Source organism: Budorcas taxicolor, chromosome 1, assembly GCF_023091745.1.
Source record: "Budorcas taxicolor isolate Tak-1 chromosome 1, Takin1.1, whole genome shotgun sequence".
Lineage (NCBI taxonomy): Eukaryota > Metazoa > Chordata > Mammalia > Artiodactyla > Bovidae > Budorcas > Budorcas taxicolor.
In genome coordinates, this window is record NC_068910.1 from 198,322,959 (window position 1) to 198,335,419 (window position 12,461).

General features: G+C 47.6%; 1 protein-coding gene across 1 annotated transcript in view; it reads right to left on the bottom strand.

Moving 5' to 3' along the window:
• EPHB1 (EPH receptor B1) overlaps window positions 1–12,461 on the bottom strand; it is a 317,259-nt gene that overhangs the window by 226,249 nt on the left and 78,549 nt on the right. The window lies entirely within an intron of this gene.

The window sequence follows — 12,461 nt, forward strand, 5'->3', positions numbered from 1 at the left end:
TATTATTCAACTCTAAAGAAAAAAGGAAATTTCACCATTTGGGACAACATGGATGAACCTGGAGGACATTATCCTAAGTGAAATAAGCCAGACACAGAAAGATAAATATTACATGATCTCACTTATATGTAGTGGAATAATAGATATAAAAGCCAAACTCATAGTAACAGAGAGCAGAATGGTAGCCACAGACTGAGGTATGGGGGAGATCTAGAGATAAAAGCAAAATGGTAGTTACCAAGGGCTCAGGCTGGGGTTCATGGGGACCAATTGTTTAATGGGGAAGACGTTAACTGTGCAAAAGATGAAGGAAGAGAGCTGTGGAATGTAGGATGGTGATGGCTGTACTGCCATACGAATAAACTTAGTACCACTGAACCATATGCTTAAACATAGTTAAGATGGTAAGATTTAAGTTAAAAGTATTTTGCCAAAATTTTTTAAAAGGATGTGTCAGGGTGGAATCTCAGTTCTGTGGAAGAGATGGGGAGGAATCCCCACTGAGCCCCAAAACCAGCTACTGTGGGCAGCCCCTCCTCTGCTGGAGCCAAAGGCAGGAGTGTGGGGAGTACTTATGGGGCCCCCAGGTACTCTGCAGCACAGCACAGAGGGCCCCACTGTCATGGAGTGGAGCCTGGCATGGCTAACCCTTGGTAGAAAGGCAAGAGCCCGGGGAACACACAGTCCCCAGGCAGACTTCCCCCCAGCCTCACTGCCTCAGCCTCTCCAGGGGAGAGATTCAGCCTGGAATTCTGTCAGTTCCCCTCAGCTGGCACAACCAACTCCTGTCCAGTGCTGAGGAGGCAATGAGATCACACAAAGCCCACGTGCAACCCCTATCGCACAGCGTCACTCAGAAAGCATTAAGAAACTGGCCTGTCAAGGAAATAAGCCCTGTGTTTATCCAGCAGCTACTAGGCACACTGAATGGGATGCTATTAGTGTCCTGGGCCGCTCGTGGACGGGCACACCATACGAAAAGGCAGAACAACAGTAGCCAAGACACAGGGGAAACGGTGGTCACAGTGTAAGCAGAAGCTTCAGGAATCTGCTGAGGGGAGGAAGGCGACATCTGAGCCGGTCACTGAAGAAGGGAAGGAAGGCTGTTACAGCAGGAGCTCAGAGGCTCAGCAAGGGCCCCTGGGCAGGAGGAGTGTCAGATGTGCTAAGAGTCTCAGAGAACCTCCCGAAGAGGTCGGTCCTTGCTCAGCACCCCATCAAAGCAGCTGACAGGCCTCGCGGATCACTCACTGGCACTGTTTCTTGGAGGACTCATACCTCCATGGGTCTAAGTTGGGCAGAGTGTGGGGAGGATTGGGGGCTGCTGCTTGCCTGGAAGTGCCAGTACCCCTCATGAGCGGGGATTCACAGAACCTGTCCATCTGTCCAGACCCAGTTTAAGTACCACCTTCTGCCTCATAGCTTCTCTTCCCTCCACTGTCCTCCCCAGGGGTCTCATCACATTCCATCAACTCACAGCCCAGGCACAGTGGACAAAGTTGGCAGTGAGATGACCTCAGTGCATCTGAATGTACGAAGGTCCCTTCTGCGCCCAGGCATTTATTCAGTCATTTATTCATTCAACAAACACATACTGACTGACCACAGTAGGCCAGGCCCTACTGTAGACTCATGGGAATGCCACAATAGAAGACCCGTGAAAGACTTCTTGACCCCAAGCTATTCAGCTTCGAGTAGATGAGACAAAGGAAAAGCCTAAGCCCCCTGAGCTCAGGCATGGAAGGTAGAGAGAGCAGAGGCTGCCAGAAAAGCAGTGATGGTGGTCTTCCACCAGGGTGCTGTGGGGCACCCCAGGGAGCTGATGGCATCTATGCTGGTGCTGGAACACCTGAGCAGGTGGCCTCCCCGGCCGATGCTGCACAGGCACCTGAATCTAAGATTAATCAGACGGCTCTGGCTGCCTGGGAAATACTGACTTACTGTTTCATTGTCTCACACACACACACACACACACACACACACACTCTCTCTATTTGCAATCCTTTTGTTCTGGGTTTTCTACACATTTAATTACCTCAGGATAAATCTGATTTCTCCTCGTGGAAAATCTCTCTTTTGTTTTCTTTTAATTTCCTTTCCTTTCACATTATATTTGACAAAGTTGGGAGAGACATCAAGACTGATGAGCAATGGGGGCAGTGGGGAACAGGGCGGGGAATGCTGAAGAGCCTTCACGGCTGTGAAGGGGGCGCCCGGTGATGCAGGCTGCCTCGGCTCTGCACCCAGAGCCATAAATTAGGAGAAGTGCCCTGGACTTATATTTAATTCAATAACAAATACTTACTCACATAAAAATAACTTATTTTCATTCTGGGAGGGTAAGGCCTAAATTTAAGCAAGCTTTCCCAGGCTGCCTGAGGAGAGTCTGCTACTTCTGCCTCCGCCGCCCCCTCAAGCTCCAGGCCTTCAGCCGCCACTTGAGAGGAGCAAAGGGAGTCCTGCGCTGGCCACAGCCCAGCCAGAGGAGGGCTGTCTGGGCATCTCTGTGATGAGCACAGTCCTGGCCAGAGTCCTGAGAACTAAGCACACAGACTCTTTGAAGGGAAACACGTCAAGTGGATGGAATGACGGCTGTGCCTATGGAATAAAGTTTCTATTTCAAGCTTGAGGGAAGACAAGAAAAGCTATCGGTTTCCCTGGGAGAGAGGACACTACCCCCAGGATTCTGGGCCTGGGCAGGGAGGGTACTGCCCCTACCTGGCTGCCAGACCCTGGGCGGGGTAGGACTCTGGACTTGGTTCTGCCTGGAATGGTTACCCCAGAACAAAAGACCTCAAACAGTTCTTTTAAATTCTGGCACCTCATGGAGTCACCTAGGAAGATTTTAAAAATACTACAGCCCACTCCCATGGCGACCAATTCAGACAGAAGGGCAAGGGAGGGGCACAGGCTGGTATCAGTGTTGATTTAAAAGTTCCCCAGGCCTTTCTCAAGTTCAGCCAGGTTGAGAAGCCCTGGGCCAGCACGTAGGGATGTGTGTTACCTGCTCTTGGAGGTATGCAGAGGCCACTGGGTCAGTGGTAAGCAGCCAGAAGTCCATTCCCAGTCCATTCCACTGGGCACTGAGATGCCCAGCGACAGTAGGAGCGGAGAAGCAGGCAGAGGGCACCAGCGAGAACAGCACAGAAACCGGCAGATGGGAGCTACGGTTCTGCCCTCAGGAGGATGCAATCAGACTCCTGGCCCAGATGGAGTGGCTATGCAAAGGAGGAGTCAGGACCAGAGCCTGGGGTGCTGCCTGGGGGTTCTTAACACCCCCAAACACATACACACCTGATAACGCAGAACCCTTCATCCCTAAAGACAGAGGGTGGATCTGTGATTGGCAGTGACCAGCAATTCTCTCCCTCTATTAAATAAGAAGAAAGAAAAATAAAACCAGAAAGCAAAAAATAGAAGAAACAGTGGGTGATTTGTGCCTCTGTGAATGCTGGGTTCTGGATAAGTTGTCACGGTTCAATGTTGAGACCTTACCTGACCCTTCACACAGGCCCGCAGGGCACCGCCCCTTTGGAACAGTGATCTGGAAGCTGGACAGGCATGTCTCCTCTACTGGTGTGAAAGCGCCATGAGGGCACGTTTCCTAGTGTTTAGCACAGGGCTTCCCACCAGCACTGTGAATGTGAATTATGAATAACCCTTTACTGAATTATGAATGGGCATTTCTCCATCTCTGCCATAGATAGAGTCTTCCTGCTAGAAGCAGCCTTCCTGTAAGAAACACCTGGTAAACTCAAAACTCAGCACTGCTCTTTCGAGTGGTGGAGGATTCTGTTGCAAGCAATAGAGATTGTGGTTAAACGAAAGAAACAGAAAAGGGAGACAGACTTATGGAAAGTGAGGGAACAGTGCTCTGAACCCTCAGAAAGACTGGGCAGGAGACAAGGCAGCCGGGGCCACACCTGGAATGCACTTCGAGCTGCCTAGACATTCCTGACGACCCCTCGGCCCTGCCCGCCAGCCAAACACCCGACGCAGCTGCATCTGCTGGGACTTAATGCTACTGCGAACGTTCCAAGTCGCCTAAACCTTTGAGACCCTCCCTCAGAAGTCAAAGCCTTAGTGAGAGGCACCCAGACGGCTGACCTGAGGTCCGTCCGGTGCCCATGCACTAGCTCCTTGAGGAGGGAGGAAGACCTTGAGGCCCCTAAGAGTTCCTGAGGCTTTGCAGGTGAACATCCCCAGCCCTGCTTCAAGCTGGAAGGAGTCTCCCATTTCTAAGTGGGTCCCCTCGGCCCCTTCACCAGGCATGTGTCCCTGCAACATGGAATCCCATCTTGGAATTCCAGAATGACTTCATTCCATCAGACTTTAAAACCAGCTGAACTGAAGCAGGCATAAGCTCTCTTGCTTGATGTGTAACTGAGACAGTTCTACAATCTAGTGTTTACAACACACTTCATCCCTAGCCAGAAGGAAATGGTGGCAGTTGTAACATTAGCCTCTGGTTACCACGAGAGGCTGGGGACACTGTTTGGGGGAGACACTTGGGAAGAAGATAAAGGACCCTTAGAGAGCTAGGCTATTTCCAAGCTGTGGGCTGGGGGTGGAGAAGAGTGGACTGCTTGGCTGGAGCAGCGGTCTGCTCAAATTACTTGTCTTTCTTCTTGGAGCTTAGCCCCAGGCTTCTCAGAAGCCTGATGGCTAACACTTCCTCCTTTCCCCATCCCTGCTCTCACCCTAAGAATATCGGCCCAAATCTGCTGCCAGCCCTGCTGTGTCCCCTGACACACTGATTCTGCAGCACGCTGCGGTGATGCAATGGGTCAGGCTCTGCTCCCAGTGCCTGCAATTTGCCCATCACTCATCCTCCCGGAGGCAGCTGATTTCATAGCCGTCCCAATAAGGAGCGTGATCATCACATCACTAGGCAGGGGGCAGGATAGGGGAACCACAGGGATGGGCCACATGTGAGTTTGCATCACAGGTAAACCTTGGCACCTTCCTCAGTCCCCTCATAACTGTTACTAAGGTCCTGAGATGGGGGTTTATCATCATCTGTTCATAGTTTTAGGTAGAAACAAGGTTGGGTCTGTGACTCCCACTTCTGTTTCCTCAATGTTCCTTTCTCAGAAGTGGAGATGACAGCCTTCCTGGCTGGCATGGTCCTAAATGGGTAAAAGTGGGAATGATTTGGGAGACCTAGGGTTTTCACTCTGAAGTGGTCAGGTGCCACATCTACTATGACGCCATGGCTGGAAGCTACCCTGGAGGAGGGAGGTTTTGGTCACCCTGAAGTACCTCCAGCCAGCCTCCCTTCCTTCTCAATAAAGCCCAGATATGCAAATAATAGTGCAGGCAATGATGGTGCACATGGCTTTCCCCTAGGGAGCTGAGTCAGCGGGTTTGGTGGTTTCAGAATTTCTCCTGGCTCACCACTTGCCAATAAAAGAGCTTCAGCAGAATAATGAGGTGAGGCTACCCCTGGGCTGAAGTGTATTCCCCCTGAGAGGGAGTTGGCTTGGGGTGGCCATAGCACTGAACAGCTCCAGCTCCAGGAACCTAGGCAGCAGAGACAGTGAGCCAGGTGCCCCCAGTTAGACTTGTCAATTGCAAAAGGAAAAAGAAAAAAAAAGAAAAAGAAGAAGAAGAAGAAAGTTGAACCTCATCCTGCCCTTGGCTTAGACAGAAAGGTGGAGAAAAGTAAAGTTGTAGCTAAAGCTTTCTATCTCTAGCTAAATGCACAAAAAGAGTTTTTCCCTGTAGGAAGGGAAGAAAGATAACTTTTACTAAAATAAACAGCCATCACAACAAAAGAAGCTGCCAGCCAATGCAGGAGACAGAGATGTGGCTTGATCCCTGGGTTAGGAAGATCCCCTGGAGGAGGGAACAGCAACGGCTCCAGTATTCTTGGCTGGAGAACCCCATGGACAGAGGACACTGGCGGGCTACAGTTCAAGGTTGCAAAGAGTTGGACAAGACTGAAGTGACTTAGCACATACACACTCACTACAAACTGCAGAGTAGAAAACGCATAGAAATGTGGAATAATATTGAAAGCTGACACAAACCTCCTCAGACTTTGGGCAAGATCCGGATTTCTCCAAAGGAAAGGCTGCCTCCTTGAAACACCCTCCGGCGTTCTGAGAGCCAAGGTGCAGGAGAAGGTGTGGGAAGCTGGGAAATACCCCGAGATTGCTCGTCTCTCTTCTCTGTCTCTGCCTCCTCCTGTCCCCATCTCCAGGGCTACCAGGCTAAGGGGTCCTGGCTGGGAGAAACTTCGAGAAGAGAGTGTGGAGCAGGCAAGGAAACAGCCTCAGTGGGTCCCAGCCCACGTTCCCAGTGACAGCAGGCTGGGCCCCGTGCACCCACCAACAAAGCTTCGTCAGTACTCTGCAGACTCCAGGAGCAGAGCACCTGGAGCACGCAAGACAAAGGCTTCCTGAATTAACAGCTTGACACTGCCACCTGAAAAAGCCAAAATACATTCCAAGGTCAAATCAAGACACATCCTGGTGAATCACCACCTCAAGGATAAAAGAGGAGTCCTCTGGACATCCAGATGGCAAAAGGTGAATCTCCTTCAAAAGGTAAAAATCAGGCTCTCCCTAAACTGACCACAGCCATGTTCAATGCCAGAAGACACTGAAAAAGGTCTATAATTCTGAGCGAAGGAATGGATGTCACCCATGTATTTTAAAGTCCGGCACCCCCTGCACACAAATAGGCAAGAGGCAGGAGAATCCAAGTATTCTCAAGAATGCCACATTTCAGGGAGCACAGCCCCAGTGAGCTATGGCGGGGAGGGCTGGGAAGGGGTCAGAGGACAGAATGTGATCAGCTAAGAAGTCAAACAGTTTAGAACCTGTCCATCAAAGGGTGGCTCTTGCAGCCAGCAGTGTGAGTATCCTAAAGGAGCTGGTTAGAAATACAGATCCTCCCACCTCAGACCTAGAGCCCCCAAATCTGCATTTTAACCAAATCCCCAAGGGATTCATATGTACTTTAATGCTTGAGAACCCTGCCCTGGAATATAGGAACGCCTGCTGGTGAAGGTCAGGCAAACAGCAGGTGAGCAGAAGGGAACGCAGTACTGTAAACATCTCGGCCTGACAGCATAGAACACGATGCAAATGCTACAAACTTTATTGATGTAAAAATAGTAGCAAGAGAAATCCAGAGTCAGAGCGAGGGGGGAAGGTGGCAGGAGACACTGTGAAATTTTAAAACTGGGACCAAGTCTCATCTTCTGCCCCCAAAATAACTAACTACAGAGAATTCTCTCGGAAACTGAAATAACTTGGAGGGAAGAAAACTATTTCTGAACTTCAGCAATTTTTAAAGTTTCAGTTTAATTTTTCTGTTTATTAAATTCAAATCAAATTAAACATATTGCTTTTAATTTAAAAATGTGTACAGTAAAATTCTATTTTTGTAAAAGTGTTTCAATTTACCTAATTAGCTATCACTCTATCAGAGAGAGAGCGAGAGCTGTGATAATGTTTACCAAATGTTAATTTCTTTTCCATGGTGGAATTTGAAGTAATTTCTTCTTTTTTTATTTTTTTGGGGAGGGTACTTTGTATGTTACTTGATTGAAAAAAACAAATAATGGGTTTGAATCAATTTCACAAAAGAAAAATCTCTTAAAAACAGATAATCAGAATTTCATAATCGGAAAGGTCTATCTTTGTTTTAAATAACAGATTTATGTTATATTCTAATTAGCTCTTAGGTTGTATAAATCTTAAAAAAAAATTAAAATGAGGCTAAAAGAAGTCATATTGAGAAATAAGCTGGCTAAAAATATAACTGCTCTAGGTCCACTTAACACTGTTTTTCCATTACCAGGATATTAGAAAAACCTTACAATGCGTTCTGTGAAGAAGCTTCTCTGACAGTTCGCACATGCTCTGGGTCTCCCCAGGGCCCCTTCCCTCTCCAGGGCTCTGTCCCCCAATGCCTGCCTGTAGCTGCAGCTCCAGCTATGGCCAGTCCTGCGTGTCACCAGTCCCGGACTGAGTTCAGAGACCTGCCTTTGCTTCCCTGTCCTCTGCTGCTGTCTGCACCTCTCAAAGCCAAACACAGGAGAGGCCACAGACTGCCTCACCTTGTCTGCACAATGGAACACCCATAGCTCTCAGAAATTACTGAGCCACACCGCAGACCATTTGTTCTTCATTTTGATGATGATCAGAATCAGTCCAGAAAAACGTAGCAAAAATGTAACAGCCTGGGCCCTATTCTCCTTCCAGGCTCCGGGGGCCATGCATGCTCAGTGGCTGATCCTGATCCCCACCAATGTGGGAAGACCGATTGAGGCTCTGTACATGGGCTGGGGTATCAGTGAGTGTCCAGCCTTCCCAGATTCTGACTTGTGCAGTGGGGCTGAGGACCACTTCCCTCACCTCTGCTCCTAGATCTAATGAAGGATGTGGGTTCATGCTGCTTCCCTTCCCCAGGCAACATGGGGTTCTGTGAGTCTTCAAGAACATGATGGAAGGTCGGCCCATCCCGATGTGGACCCCAGCTGTCCAGTGAAGAGGCTGCCTGCACCGAATGCCCTCATCCAGGTGTGTGATCTAGGTTTCCCCATCCTAGTTCAGTTCAGTTCAGTCACTCAGTTGTGTCCAACTCTTTGCAACCCCATGAATCTCAGCACACCAGGAGACATACTGAATTTTTACATAAGAAAGTAACTACAACTAAAGTTGTCTTTTAGATCAGTCTTGTCCATTCACAGATGAAACAACTGAAGACCAAGGGGTCAGGTGGTGGCAAAGCCCCCCCTTGACCCAGACCTTCTCCATTGTCCCTGCACTATTCAGATGGGGAACACGATGAGGAACATGATGTTCAGATAGGAACATGATGAGACACCTTTTGAGGCAGATTATTTAACAGCTCATCATAGCAATCACTTCCACCTCTCCCACTTGGCTGAGAGAAGATTCCACAGGAACTGAAGCCCTGGAAAAATTTACCTGAGGTCTGGAGTCCCTGGGATTAGCCAAGTCCTCTTTCTAGAAGCAGAACATGCCAGTGGACTCTTTGATATCCATTCAATAATACGATGGAGGGACTTCCCTGGTGGTCCAGTGGCTAAGACTCTGTGCTCCCAATGCTGGGCCCTGGGTTCAATCCCCGGTCAGGGAACTAGATCCTACATGTTGCAACTAAGACCCAGTGCAGCCAAATAAACAATAATAGTAATATGATGGAGGCTGAGCTTTCCAAGGCCACAGGGTGCAGTAAAGAGCACACACCCTGGAGCCAACACGCTTGGCTTTCAATCCTGCAGGTATGACTCGGGCTAAATTACTTGACCATTTTCTGTGCTTCCATCTCCTCATCTGCAAGATGGGAATAATAGCTACACTACACCTGCCTCTTAGGATGTGTGAGAATGAAATGATTTCACATATGCACAGGACCGTGTCTGACACACAGTAAGCACTATATATAGTTCTGTCATTCCTAGACTCGAATTATACCTACATGTCTGTATGCAACCACCCTTCTATCCTTTTGCAGTTCCACATACCAAGTCAATACTTTCGCCCAAGTGCCCCCTTCCACCTTACAACCTACTTGTTCCTTGGTAGTCAGAACTTAGGCACTAATAGAAGCTTTCCTGTTTTGTCCCCCAGCTCTCCCCACAGGCCCCATCATCCTGATATCAGCAGAGCCCCTGAGCCCCTCATAATTTCACCATAGGCATGATACTTGGCTGAGACCTCAGTCGTTGCATCAGTAATAATTCTGTTAAATAACTGTATCCTGTCAGCCTTGAGAAATGGGATGTCGCCACCTGACACTGCCCTTTGTCCTGACCTAATCAACACTGTAATCCACAGAGTGGAGGGGAAATATTTAATGGAATGTATATCAAATTGGGAAGTGACAGAAAGCTGGAAGAAATTACATAAAATGCTGGTGAGTGAGTTAAGATTCACTCAGACTGATCATGGGGGTTTGGAATTCTGGACTGAAGCCAAGAGAAGGTGATCTTTAGACAGGACAAATGTATGTTATAAATCAAGGTGCCTTGGCTCTGGAGCTGTTTGAAGAAGACCAAACAGTGCTAGGTGGTACATGCTTCCTGCATGGACCCAGAGCAGGATGCATCCTGGAAAGGGCCAGCCCACTGTCCTCTGAACTGAGGAGGTGTCTTCCTAAGAATTCTATACTGTTGAAGAAGCCACAGGGTAATAATACTATTAGTGACGGCAATTTGCAAGTAATTCATGTATTCTTGGAGTCATTCACCAGCATTTATTTCAGGCTCTATCTTTGCCAGTAACTGACCCCAAAGCTACTCAAATAAGAACAACATTTGTTCTGGTTCTTCAGAGGACCCTAGATTACAGGTTGGAAAACCAGGAGGTACGTTTGATGGAAAGTAAGTTTCCCAGGAATCAGGAAGGAGTGAGCTTGCTGTCAGGAGCTGTGTGCGGACTCGCCAGGTTGGGAAGGGAGCACACCAAGGACTCGCTGTACTGGGCAGCTGGACCTGGTAGGGCCTCTTCCGAGCTGCATTCTATGGTCCATGAGTCACATGAGGAAGCTAAAGAGGGTAGAGGGAGGCTGGGGAGGGGTAAAGGAGCCAGAAGCTCTTTCACACCAGCCAGCCACCGTTGTGCCTCCAGGCTGCTCCTGGTCTATTTCCATCTTGACCTGGGACCAAGGTGACTCCTGATCCAGGGAGTCTCTGATGCTCACCCCACATGTGGCATAACCAACTCAGAGAAATGCAAATTAAATCCACATGGGGTCCCATGTTTCAGCTGTCAGGGTGGCAAAGATCAAACTGTTTGACATCATAATGTGGCTGGTATCAAACCAACCACATATCTCATGAGTCAGAGCATTGCCTAGTCCAATCTTTTGAAAGAAAATTTGGCATCATATATCAAAATGCAGGCTAAAATTGAAGAAAGTAGGGAAAACCACTAGACAATTCAGGTAAGACCTAAACCAAATCCCTTATGATTATACACTGGAGGTGACAAACAGATTCAAGAGATTAGATCTGATAGAGTGCCTGAAGAACTATGGACGGAGGCTTGTGACACTGTACAGGAGGCAGTGACCAAAACCATTCCCAAGAAAAAGAAATGCAAAAAGGCAAAGCACTTGTCTGAGGAAGCTTTACAAATAGCTGAGCAAAGAAGAGAAGTGAAAGGCAAAGGAGAAAGGGAAAGATATATCCAACCTAAAGCAGAGTTCCAGAGAATAGCAAGGAAAGATAAGAAAGTCTTAAGTTAATGAAAAGAAAAGAGTAAGACAATAGAATGGGAAAGACTAAAGATCTATTCAAGAAAATTGGAGATACCAAGGGAATATTTCATGCAAGTTCAGTTCAGTCACTCAGTCCTGTACGACTCTTTGCAACCCCATGGACTGCAGCACGCCAGGCTTCCCTGTCCACCAACAACTCCCAGAGCTTGCTCAAACTCATGTCCATTGAGTCAGTGATGCCATTCAACCATCTCATCTTCTGTTGTCCCCTTCTCCTTCCGCCTTCTTTCCCATCATCAGGGTCTTTTCCAATGAGTCAGTTCTTCGCATCAGATGGCCAAACTATTGGAGCTTGAGCTTCAGCATCAGTCCTTCCAATGAACATTAAGGACTGATTTCCTTTAAGATTGACTGGTTTGATCTCCTTGCAGTCCAAGGGACTCTCAAGAGTTTCCTCCAACACCACAGTTCAAAAGCATCAATTCTTTGACGCTCAGCTTTCTTTATGGTCCAACTCTCACATCCATACATGACTACTGGAAAAACCGTAGCTTTGACTAGACAAACCGTTGTTGGCAAAGTAATGTTTCTGCTTTTTAATGTGCTGTCTATGTTGGTCATAGCTTTCCTTCCAAGGAGCAAGCATTTTTTCATTTCATGGCTGCATTCACCATCTGCAGTGATTTTGGAGCCCACGAAAATAAAAGTTTGTCATTGTTTCCAATGTTTCCCCATCTATTTGCCATGAAATGATGGGACCAGATGCCAAGATCTTCGTTGTTCGAATGTTGAGTTTTAAGCCAGCTTTGTCATGCAAAGATAGGCACAATAAAGGACAGAAATGCCAAGGACCTAACAAAAGCAGAAGAGATTAAGAAGTGGTGGCAAGAATACACAGAAGAACTGTACAAAAAAGGTCTTAACGACCCAGATAATCATGATGATGTGGTTACTCACCTAGAGCCTGACATCATGTAATATGAAGTAAAGTGGGCCTTAATAAGCATTGCTATGAACAAAACTAGTGGAAGGGATGGAATTTCAGCTGCGTTATTTCAGATCTTAAAAGATGATGCTGTAAGTGCTGCACTCAATATGCCAGCCAATATGGAAAACTCAGCAGTAGCCACAGGACTGGAAAAGGTCAGTTTTTATTCCAATACCAAAGAAAAGCAATGCCAAAAAATGTTTAAACTATTGCATAATTGCACTCATTTCACATGCTAGAAAGGTAATGTTCAAAATCCTTAAAGCTAGGC